This window comes from Thalassophryne amazonica, chromosome 8 (genome assembly GCF_902500255.1).
Source record: "Thalassophryne amazonica chromosome 8, fThaAma1.1, whole genome shotgun sequence".
Taxonomy (NCBI): Eukaryota; Metazoa; Chordata; class Actinopteri; order Batrachoidiformes; family Batrachoididae; genus Thalassophryne; species Thalassophryne amazonica.
Genome location: NC_047110.1, coordinates 73,977,552 through 73,990,319, shown reverse-complemented (window position 1 = coordinate 73,990,319; position 12,768 = coordinate 73,977,552). Strand labels below are relative to the sequence as shown.

At 42.4% G+C, this 12,768-nt stretch overlaps 1 protein-coding gene across 6 annotated transcripts in view; it reads left to right on the top strand.

The window, feature by feature from the left end:
• shank3a (SH3 and multiple ankyrin repeat domains 3a) overlaps nucleotides 1-12,768 on the top strand; it is a 624,660-nt gene that overhangs the window by 441,035 nt on the left and 170,857 nt on the right. The window lies entirely within an intron of this gene.

Genomic DNA, 12,768 nt, shown 5'->3' with positions numbered 1-12,768 from the left:
CATTACCAGGGGCCATTCATTTTCAGCAAAAGCACTGTTAAACTGCTGGCTCCAGTCTGCAGAGATCTCATTGCCCTCTAGTTTAAAGACCAAACTCTCCCATCCACACCTTCGCAGTAACACATTAACTTGTTACTGAAGACAAAATAATGTTAAATATTCTGCGTTTTTGGAATTTCAATGATGTAACAATGAATTCCCCCTTCAGTTGCTGGAGGTCTTGGAGGACCTCGATGTGACGAGAACAATAATGCCCATTTTTCATATGTGATGGAAATGCTTGAAGCTGTCAGTGGGTTTGATATCTCACCAAGCATGCACGCCTGTACTCTCTTTCTCTCCTTTGCTCCATTCCTTTGCTCTCCTCACGCTGCAGCACAGTTGAATGACTCACAGCCGCATGAATCACCCCAGTCAGATCCAGCCTGGACTATTTTTAGCCTGCCCATTAAGAAGTTTTGGAGTGTGTCTGCACTCGCCTAGAATGCTTAAACGTCAGGGTTGCTGCGGCATCAGAGACTGACATGGGGAGAGCAATTTGGAGGGCAGGGGAGAAGAGAGAGCTAAAGAGAGATTGAAGGTGGAACAGTGCTTTATGAGGGACAACACAGGAAGCCGGCTGATCTGAATTGTGGAGTTATCAGGAGGATTTCCCCAAACATGGTGCGTGTCTATTAGTTTGTCTGCACTTTTTGTACCTCTGTCCTGTTGCTGATTTCCAAGGTCCGAGGCCATATGTCTGCTGCAGCAATGTATTATGGTCATGTGAGCCCTGTTAATGAGAATGATAGAAAATACTTGATGCTGTTGAATGACTTTGGATACTTTTAATAACATTGTCACACAGGATCCTGCATGTGCACTTCGTTGTGACGTATCCAACCGCACCTGCTGTTTTTATTCATGTAGGCTCAGCACATTATGCACAAAGGTGTGTGATGAAGAGGAAACAAAATTATAAGTGTGTTATTACCTGTCTCATATGAGGATTGACAGAAAGGTTCTACTCTCGATGCAATTATTTCAATAACAATCAACATACTCACCTGAAACGCACATCTGCTTTAAGCTTGGCGTGTTCTATATCAGGCAGTATCATTACTTTTCCAGTAGTCACCTTCTCTTTCCACACACTTACGCCAGTGCCATATACGTTTTTGCATCCCGTTGGTGAAGAAATCAGATGTCTTCTCGCTGGGCCAGCAATGAACAGCTGCTTGCACCTCAGAATCACGACTGTAACGGTGCCCCTGCAGGTGTTCTTTCAGCTTTGGAAAAAGGAAAAAGTGATATGGCACAAGGTCCTGACGGTACAGCAAGTGTGGTAAGATCTTGTAAAATCTGAGCCACTGCAATGCATCCTTGTGTGTGAATAAACATCGTCATGCTGAAGATTACATGTTTTCCCAGATAAACCTGCTTCAAGCTTGAGCAGAACTTTTGCAAAGTGTCCACATATCGGTCAGAGTTGACAGTGTTGCTATGTTCCTAAAATTCTGTGAGGACTATGGCGTTGCACCCGCACTTGATGGTTGATCATGCAGACTCATTGTGGTTGAATTTTCACACTTCAAATGCCTTGCCAACCTCCTGACTGTACTGACATCAACACCATAGACAGTACTTATTCACTGATAAAAGTCTACAGGTATACAACCCTTCACCAGGGATGAATTTAATAGCAGCATGTTGTTTCAAATGCATGTTTATGTACGTTGCCATATTTTTACCAACTACTTTGATATGTTTTGATATGTTTTGATATATTTTGACACGGTCAGTCGTGAGGGTTTGTGGAAGATTCTTGCATGCCTTGGCTGCCCTCCAAAGCTCCTCACCATCATCCGCCAGCTGCATGAAGGCCAGATGGGACAAGTGAAGTACAACGGGACTCTGTCCGGCAGCTTCCCCATCTCAAATGGCGTCAAACAAGGTTGCATCCTCGCACCCACTCTGTTCTCCATCTTCTTCAGCATGATGCTTTGTGAGGCCAAAGAAGACTTGACAGACGGCATCTATATCCGCTTCAGAACCGACGTAAGTCTGTTTAAATTGTGGCGCCTTCTGTCCCACACTAAGATCACAGAACAGCTAATCATGGAGCTGCTCTTCGCAGATGACTGCGCCCTCGTCGCCCATACGGAGCAAGCCTTGCAGCACATTGTCAACTGTTTTGCTGAAGCAGCAAGAGCCTTCGGCCTCACCATCAGGCTGAGAAAGACAGAAGTGCTATATCAACCGGTCCCCCATACAGCATATACCCCACCCCAAATCAACATCGAAGGTACCAGCCTGAATGCAGTAGAGCACTTCACGTATCTCATTAGTGTTATCTCAAACGACGCATCTGTTGCCAAGGACCTAGACAGTCGCCTTGCCAAGGCCAGCAGTTCTTTTGGTCGACTCTCAAAGAAAGTCTGGCAGAATCATGCACTGCGCCTTTCCACAAAAGTGCAGGTCTACAGAGCCATTGTGGTCCCTACCCTCCTGTATGGAGCTGAAACCTGGGTTCTGTATCGCCAGCAGATCAGATTACTGGAACGTTTTCATCAGCGTTGTCTCCGAAACATCTTCGGGATCAAGTGGCAGGACTACGTCTCAAATGAGGACATCCTTACCAGAGCCAAATTGCCCAGCATGGAGTCTATTATACTCAAACAACAGCTTCGTTGGGCAGGTCCCGTAGCCAGGATGGATGATACACGCATGCCGAAATTAATTCTCTTTGGCGAGCTCAAGGAAGGGAGACGAAACCAAGGGGCCCCCAAAAAGCGCTATAAGGACCAGCTGAAGAAACAGCTCTCCCTTGCAGGCATTCAGCATCAGCCATGGCAGCATCTAGCTACAGATAAACTCAGCTGGCGTTCCAGCATCAAATCCGCCAGCCTGAAGTTTGAGGCAGAAAGAACTGAGGCCTCACGCCAGAAGCGTCAAAGACAGAAAGAGCGGGCAGCAGCACAAGCCCAGCCTACTCAAGTGTTCATTTGCCCCAAGTGTAACAGGTCTTGCGCATCCCGCATCGGACTTTTCAGCCACCAGAGGGCTTGTAGAAAAGAAACTAAAAAAAAAAAAGAAAAAAGGCTTTCCCACTATCCTCGCAAGCGAGGAAACTGCCAACAACAACTTTGATATGTTGAAGGTGATTCTGCTCATGTCTGACACTGCAGGCAAAACCATTTGGTGAAGCGATAGTCAATAAATAATGGATTACTGTCATATTAATTTCATTTCAATATCTTGTTGTTATTTAAATAATTTCACTGCAAGCAGAACTTTTCAGGCAACCCTAGTTTAACAACGATATTAGTATTCCCTGCACTGTTAACTGCAAAGAGATTTTGCAGCAAGTCCATCCCAGCCAAGTTGTGTAAGCTGTAACTCAAAACCAGTCAATGTTATCATCTTTAACTCACCAAATTATGAGCAGGTCATGACTGTGAATTGATGGTTAACTTTGATGCACCAGATCAATTGAAAACAAATTACTTTACTTTGCTTATGTAATATCCAATAGTTGTTTCTGCTACCTGTTGGATGTGGTACCTGCCCTAGCATCAGCTAACAATTACACTAGTCACTATGGGGAGAACCATCATGCACATGACATGGGCAAATATGGGATAATATATTTAAAAGAATAGGAAAGTACAACCAGAAATTAGATAGAACATGTGGCTGGGGATGGCACCCAAAGTGTCTTCTGTCCTGCAAATGAGTGAGGGCAAATTTAAAACACAGTTCTCAAATGTTTCAAACCTTTACATCACCTTTGTATCAAAACATTGTTTTGGTCTCTGCATTCAAAAGGAAGGCATCACATTTTATGCTAAATGAGGTGTCATTTGAAATGCACTGGATTCGAGTGAAGAATCAGAGTGTCTGGATTTGTGATTGTCCTGGATAAGACTAAGATCCAGGTTGCCAATGACTTTCTGGACTCAGCCTTCAGAAGTGTATCTGTAGGTGGTGGCTTTCACTAAACTTAGTAGTGACATTTATGTCTCTGGGTTCTCATCATTTGAGAAGAGATCATTGAATAACGAGGTTACGGGAAAGAGGTGTTTGGCAATATTTTTCGTGGAGAATGAACGTCCAAGTTTTTAGGGTTCTGATGCTTTCTGTCTTACTGTACCTACCCTAAGGCTAGCAAAGTTTATGAGAAACGGTCTTTGGTATGAGGTCTCTGAAGAATCCTGGGGTACAAACAGGAATGACTTCATGTTAAACACAGGATTTCTTAGAGAAAGTTAGATGAGGACTAATATAACTAAGGCAAAGTCTTGTACTGAACATCGGTTGATGTAAATATATTGTGTCGATTTTATGTGATACACTATAGTACAAAATTGCTTGGGTGTATGAAGTTCTTGAGATGAAGGTACTTTAAATAGACTGACACAATTTGTTAATGATGAACTATTGTAGGCTTTAATGGTACATACATATGGGTTTATTAAAGGTATTCATGAAAATATCATTGCTAAGTAGAATATTAAGAACAGAAACTTTTGTATTCTCAAGATCGATAGATTTATTAAATGATCAGTGTAATTTCCAACAATCAATAATATGTTTTATCTTGCTGACATTAATGAGCGAAGCTCCTCACCATTTCACCTTGTCATTTAGGACCTTCAGGCTTTTTTCAGTAAAATGGTTCTGGGAAGCATTAGCATGGCTAAAACCCTTCAGCCCCAACCACCACCATTTTAAGCATACAAAACACATACAGTAAAGTTAAAACAGTACATACAAACAAAACATGTCACAGCACCACTAGGTATTAAAAGACAGCTTAATTTTATTCATTTATTTTTTGTTTTTGTTTAAATTTAAAGAGTTTGGGCACTACCCACTACTTTGAAATCCGAGGCGTGTTTTTGGTCTATTCACTTGGTCACACATCTGGGCACTGTGTCTGTGAGGTTTTAGCAATGTGCTTAGCAACACCAGCGACTGATTTTACGCAGAAGCAAACTGAAAATGATGTTCTGCAACCAAATCTTGTTACTTTTTTTGCCGCGACCAAATCAATTGTTCCCCAACACTGTTTTAGATCACATCATGTGACATTCGGTTCTAGGGGTCCTTAAGGTGGATGAGGCGAACACTGATCTTACGAGGAAACAAACCTGAAGCAAACTGGAAGTGACATCGTCGCAACTGGGTCCTCATGGCGGATGAAACAGATGGCATGGTACATCATGTGCTCATTCAAAATGGTGGCACCCATGGTTCTAGGAGTCCTCATGGCAGATGAGGCAGATGACCAAGTTGGATTTTTTTAACGGTATCACTACCACAAACATCAGCCACGATATTTTGCCAATGTGGTATGTTTCTCTGGGCATGATCCATCTGTAAGATATCTCATTGTGAATGACCGCAGCGGCTGGAGAAGGCCAAGGGGATGCCCACATTTCACGTGGCTGCACCATATGGATGGTTATTTTAAAGGTGGAAGTAGATTGATTGTCTGCCTGGGTGATTGCCATTCAGGATCCAAGGTGGTTCCATCACGTGCAAGACCTGACCTTATGAATGTCAGTTTTTTTCACAAAGTGTTGACATAAATTTGTGAAGTATATAAAGATTCCAAAATGAGTTTAATCATTCTGTAGTTGTGAACTTGTAGCTCACACTAAAACACTATGGCGGGTAAACTGAGTCAATAAACTGGCATAGCTGACTAATCCATCTTAGACAGCGAAAGAGAGACAGACAGGTGGACAGAAAGAATATAAACTACAGGTTTGAAAGCGTGCGTGTGGCATGAAGGATGATCTGAGTCAGTGTTATTGAGTGGCTATTTAACCATTTATAATATTTGGTGTATGAGTCCATGCATGTGTGCTCATTGTTTGTGTTAGGTAAAAGAACAAAGGCCATGAACTGCAATTGTGTGTGTGTGTATATATATCAATCAATCAATCAATCAATCAATCAATCAATCAATTTTTTTATATAGCGCCAAATCACAACAAACAGTTGCCCCAAGGCGCTTTATATTGTAAGGCAAGGCCATACAATAATTATGTAAAACCCCAACGGTCAAAACGACCCCCTGTGAGCAAGCACTTGGCTACAGTGGGAAGGAAAAACTCCCTTTTAACAGGAAGAAACCTCCAGCAGAACCAGGCTCAGGGAGGGGCAGTCTTCTGCTGGGACTGGTTGGGGCTGAGGGAGAGAACCAGGAAAAAGACATGCTGTGGAGGGGAGCAGAGATCGATCACTAATGATTAAATGCAGAGTGGTGCATACAGAGCAAAAAGAGAAAGAAACAGTGCATCATGGGAACCCCCCAGCAGTCTACGTCTATAGCAGCATAACTAAGGGATGGTTCAGGGTCACCTGATCCAGCCCTAACTATAAGCTTTAGCAAAAAGGAAAGTTTTAAGCCTAATCTTAAAAGTAGAGAGGGTGTCTGTCTCCCTGATCTGAATTGGGAGCTGGTTCCACAGGAAAAGCTGAAGGCTCTGCCTCCCATTCTACTCTTACAAACCCTAGGAACTACAAGTAAGCCTGCAGTCTGAGAGCGAAGCGCTCTATTGGGGTGATATGGTACTACGAGGTCCCTAAGATAAGATGGGACCTGATTATTCAAAACTTTATAAGTAAGAAGAAGAATTTTAAATTCTATTCTAGAATTAACAGGAAGCCAATGAAGAGAGGCCAATATGGGTGAGATATGCTCTCTCCTTCTAGTCCCCGTCAGTACTCTAGCTGCAGCATTTTGAATTAACTGAAGGCTTTTTAGGGAACTTTTAGGACAACCTGATAATAATGAATTACAATAGTCCAGCCTAGAGGAAATAAATGCATGAATTAGTTTTTCAGCATCACGCTGAGACAAGACCTTTCTGATTTTAGAGATATTGCGTAAATGCAAAAAAGCAGTCCTACATATTTGTTTAATATGCGCTTTGAATGACATATCCTGATCAAAAATGACTCCAAGATTTCTCACAGTATTACTAGAGGTCAGGGTAATGCCATTCAGAGTAAGGATCTGGTTAGACACCATGTTTCTAAGATTTGTGGGGCTAAGTACAATAACTTCAGTTTTATCTGAGTTTAAAAGCAGGAAATTAGAGGTCATCCATGTCTTTATGTCTGTAAGTCAATCCTGCAGTTTAGCTAATTGGTGTGTGTCCTCTGGCTTCATGGATAGATAAAGCTGGGTATCATCTGCGTAACAATGAAAATTTAAGCAATACCGTCTAATAATACTGCCTAAGGGAAGCATGTATAAAGTGAATAAAATTGGTCCTAGCACAGAACCTTGTGGAACTCCATAATTAACTTTAGTCTGTGAAGAAGATTCCCCATTTACATGAACAAATTATAATCTATTAGACAAATATGATTCAAACCACCGCAGCGCAGTGCCTTTAATACCTATGGCATGCTCTAATCTCTGTAATAAAATTTTATGGTCAACAGTATCAAAAGCAGCACTGAGGTCTAACAGAACAAGCACAGAGATGAGTCCACTGTCCGAGGCCATAAGAAGATCATTTGTAACCTTCACTAATGCTGTTTCTGTACTATGATGAATTCTAAAACCTGACTGAAACTCTTCAAATAGACCATTCCTCTGCAGATGATCAGTTAGCTGTTTTACAACTACCCTTTCAAGAATTTTTGAGAGAAAAGGAAGGTTGGGGATTGGCCTATAATTAGCTAAGATAGCTGGGTCAAGTGATGGCTTTTTAAGTAATGGTTTAATTACTGCCACCTTAAAAGCCTGTGGTACATAGCCAACTAACAAAGATAGATTGATCATATTTCAGATCGAAGCATTAAATAATGGTAGGGCTTCCTTGAGCAGCCTGGTAGGAATGGGGTCTAATAAACATGTTGATGGTTTGGATAAAGTAACTAATGAAAATAACTCAGACAGAACAATCAGAGAGAAAGAGTCTAACCAAATACCGGCATCACTGAAAGCAGCCAAAGATAACGATACGTCTTTGGGATGGTTATGAGTAATTTTTTCTCTAATAGTTAAAATTTTGTTAGCAAAGAAAGTCATGAAGTCATTACTAGTTAAAGTTAATGGAATACTCAGCTCAATAGAGCTCTGACTCTTTGTCAGCCTGGCTACAGTGCTGAAAAGAAACCTGGGGTTGTTCTTATTTTCTTCAATTAGTGATGAGTAGAAAGATGTCCTAGCTTTACGGAGGGCTTTTTTATAGAGTAACAGACTCTTTTTCCAGGCTAAGTGAAGATCTTCTAAATTAGTGAGACGCCATTTCCTCTCCAACTTACGGGTTATCTGCTTTAAGCTACGAGTTTGTGAGTTATACCACGGAGTCAGGCACTTCTGATTTAAAGCTCTCTTTTTTAGAGGAGCTACAGCATCCAAAGTTGTCTTCAATGAGGATGTAAAACTATTGACGAGATACTCTATCTCACTTACAGAGTTTAGGTAGCTACTCTGCACTGTGTTGGTATATGGCATTAGAGAACATAAAGATGGAATCATATCCTTAAACCTAGTTACAGCGCTTTCTGAAAGACTTCTAGTGTAATGAAACTTATTCCCCACTGCTGGGTAGTCCATCAGAGTAAATGTAAATGTTATTAAGAAATGATCAGACAGAAGGGAGTTTTCAGGGAATACTGTTAAGTCTTCTATTTCCATACCATAAGTCAGAACAAGATCTAAGATATGATTAAAGTGGTGGGTGGACTCATTTACTTTTTGAGCAAAGCCAATAGAGTCTAATAATAGATTAAATGCAGTGTTGAGGCTGTCATTCTCAGCATCTGTGTGGATGTTAAAATCGCCCACTATAATTATCTTATCTGAGCTAAGCACTAAGTCAGACAAAAGGTCTGAAAATTCACAGAGAAACTCACAGTAACGACCAGGTGGACGATAGATAATAACAAATAAAACTGGTTTTTGGGACTTCCAATTTGGATGGACAAGACTAAGAGTCAAGCTTTCAAATGAATTAAAGCTCTGTCTGGGTTTTTGATTAATTAATAAGCTGGAATGGAAGATTGCTGCTAATCCTCCGCCCCGGCCCGTGCTACTAGCATTCTGACAGTTAGTGTGACTCGGGGGTGTTGACTCATTTAAACTAACATATTCATCCTGCTGTAACCAGGTTTCTGTAAGGCAGAATAAATCAATATGTTGATCAATTATTATATCATTTACCAACAGGGACTTAGAAGAGAGAGACCTAATGTTTAATAGACCACATTTAACTGTTTTAGTCTGTGGTGCAGTTGAAGGTGCTATATTATTTTTTCTTTTTGAATTTTTATGCTTAAATAGATTTTTGCTGGTTATTGGTAGTCTGGGAGCAGGCACCATCTCTACGGGGATGGGGTAATGAGGGGATGGCAGGGGGAGAGAAGCTGCAGAGAGGTGTGTAAGACTACAACTCTGCTTCCTGGTCCCAACCCTGGATAGTCACGGTTTGGAGGATTTAAGAAAATTGGCCAGATTTCTAGAAATGAGAGCTGCTCCATCCAAAGTGGGATGGATGCCGTCTCTCCTAACAAGACCAGGTTTTCCCCAGAAGCTTTGCCAATTATCTATGAAGCCCACCTCATTTTTTGGACACCACTCAGACAGCCAGCAATTCAAGGAGAACATGCGGCTAAACATGTCACTCCCGGTCCGATTGGGGAGGGGCCCAGAGAAAACTACAGAGTCCGACATTGTTTTTGCAAAGTTACACACCGATTTAATGTTAATTTTAGTGACCTCCGATTGGCATAACCGGGTGTCATTACTGCCGACGTGAATTACAATCTTACCAAATTTACGCTTAGCCTTAGCCAGCAGTTTCAAATTTCCTTCAATGTCGCCTGCTCTGGCCCCCGGAAGACAATTGACTATGGTTGCTGGTGTTGCTAACTTCACATTTCGCAAAACAGAGTCGCCAATAACCAGAGTTTGATCCTCGGCGGGTGTGTCGTCGAGTGGGGAAAAACGGTTAGAGATGTGAACGGGTTGGCGGTGTACACGGGGCTTCTGTTTAGGGCTACGCTTCCTCCTCACAGTCACCCAGTCGGCCTGCTTTCCCGGCTGCTCGGGATCTGCCAGAGGGAAACTAACGGCGGCTAAGCTACCTTGGTCCGCACCGACTACAGGGGCCTGGCTAGCTGTAGAATTTTCCACGGTGCGGAGCCGAGTCTCCAATTCGCCCAGCCTGGCCTCCAAAGCTACGAATAAGCTACACTTATTACAAGTACCGTTACTGCTAAAGGAGGCCAAGGAATAACTAAACATTTCACACCCAGAGCAGAAAAGTGCGGGAGAGACAGGAGAAGCCGCCATGCTAAATCGGCTAAGAGCTAGTAGCTGCGCTAAGCTAGCGGATTCCTAAAAACACGCAAAGTGAATAATGTGTAAATAATTTAGAGGTGATTCAGCAGAAGGTGTGCTTTAGTTAAGGCACGTGAAGATTACACTGGGAAACAAATCGTAATCTAGATAACTAGATCAATCTAACTGTTAAACAGCTAACAGATACAGAAAAACACCGCTGTGCTCCGGAACAGGAAGTGATACAATACCGCAGTGAGAGCCAACCACCAGTAGAGGCAAGCAAACATATATATATATATATATATATATATATATATATATATATATATATATATATATATATATATATATATATATATATATATATATATATATATATATATATATATCAACCCCCTTCATCTCTCGCTCTGCCTCCTCCCTCTCGCTGTGGAGGGCAGGTTTGTATCAAATCTTAAAAGATTGTGGTGCTAGATGAACAATGAATCAAAGCTGAAGCAGGCCTCACAGTGGAGACATATCACATTTGACAAGAGCCAACAGTCGGCTCCGTGCACACTTCCACACACATAAACAAGCACACATACACACCTGAGCAGACACTTGATACTGGATTTCTTTATGAACGCTGGGTCTATTTCACAGTGTCGTAGGTTCTCTTGCACACTGTGTTCACCTTCAGTAGTTCCTCTCACAGCTCCTGTGTAATGCTCACGCTGCAGACACAGCTGGTTGCGTCATTCTGTTTTCTTCACCTCTTTCACTACCATGACTTGACAGAAAATGTTTCTCACTGTTGTGGGACGTCACATCTAAGGAATGTGGGAGTGCATACATACACCGAGCAGCTTACCTGGCAGAGTTGTAGAACAACCTGTTTAATGTCACTTTTCCCATGGCTCTTAGTAGCTACACTACAAGGGTTCTTTTAGCAACCCATAAAAGTGTGGTTTGCCTTTGTGGCAGGCCCAAACACTCTACAGGGTGGGTGTTTTAAAGTAGCATGAGTACAGTTAGGCCCAATCCCAATACTGTCCCTTTCCCTATCACTTTATCCCTTCCCTTCATGAAGGGAGAGTTTTGGCATTGGGCTTCAGTGTTGTGTCAAGCCGGTATTACACTTTGCACATCTGTGTGAGATCTGTGTGCCAAAATAAGGAACGCAGGGTAACAGCGGGATGGCCGTGGTAAGAATCAGGTCAGGTTTCAGGTCTGGGAGCATGCATTGGTGTTGCATGTTGCCACATCCACCACAGTTTGGACTTGTTTTGGATCCTAGATGACAATCTTCCAGGCAGACAGTTGGTCCATCCCCTACTCTCTCAAAAGTAACCATCCAGCTGTTACAGCCAGCTGAAACATGGATGTTGTCTTGGCCCTTTCCAGCTGCTTGCATCCTCAGTACTAAGGCACCTGCCAATCTGTGGGAGTTTATTTTGTAATGAGAATACATTACATAAAATACATTACAAAATACATTTTGTAATGTATACTCAACAAAAATATAAACGCAACACTTTTGGTTTTGCTCCCATTTTGTATGAGATGAACTCAAAGATCTAAAACGTTTTCCACATACACAATATCACCATTTCTCTCAAATATTGTTCACAAACCAGTCTAAATCTGTGATAGTGAGCACTTCTCCTTTGCTGAGATAATCCATCCCACCTCACAGGTGTGCCATATCAAGATGCTGATTAGACACCATGATTAGTGCACAGGTGTGCCTTAGACTGCCCACAATAAAAGGCCACTCTGAAAGGTGCAGTTTTGTTTTATTGGGGGGGATACCAGTCAGTATCTGGTGTGACCACCATTTGCCTCATGCAGTGCAACACATCTCCTTCGCATCATCCGTGAAGAGAACATCTCTCCAACGTGCCAAATGCCAGCGAATGTGAGAATTTGCCCACTCAAGTTGGTTACGACGACGAACTGGAGTCAGGTCGAGACCCCGATGAGGACGACGAGCATGCAGATGAGCTTCCCTGAGACGGTTTCTGACAGTTTGTGCAGAAATTCTTTGGTTATGCAAACCAATTGTTTCAGCAGCTGTCCGAGTGGCTGGTCTCAGACGATCTTGGAGGTGAACATGCTGGATGTGGAGGTCCTGGGCTGGTGTGGTTACACGTGGTCTGCGGTTGTGAGGCTGGTTGGATGTACTGCCAAATTCTCTGAAACGACTTTGGAGACGGCTTATGGTAGAGAAATGAACATTCAATACACGAGCAACAGCTCTGGTTGACATTCCTGCTGTCAGCATGCCAATTGCACACTCCCTCAAATGTTGCGACATCTGTGGCATTGTGCTGTGTGATAAAACTGCACCTTTCAGAGTGGCCTTTTATTGTGGGCAGTCTAAGGCACACCTGTGCACTAATCATGATGTCTAATCAGCATCTTGATATGGCACACCTGTGAGGTGGGATGGATTATCTCAGCAAAGGAGAAGTGCTCACTATCACAGATTT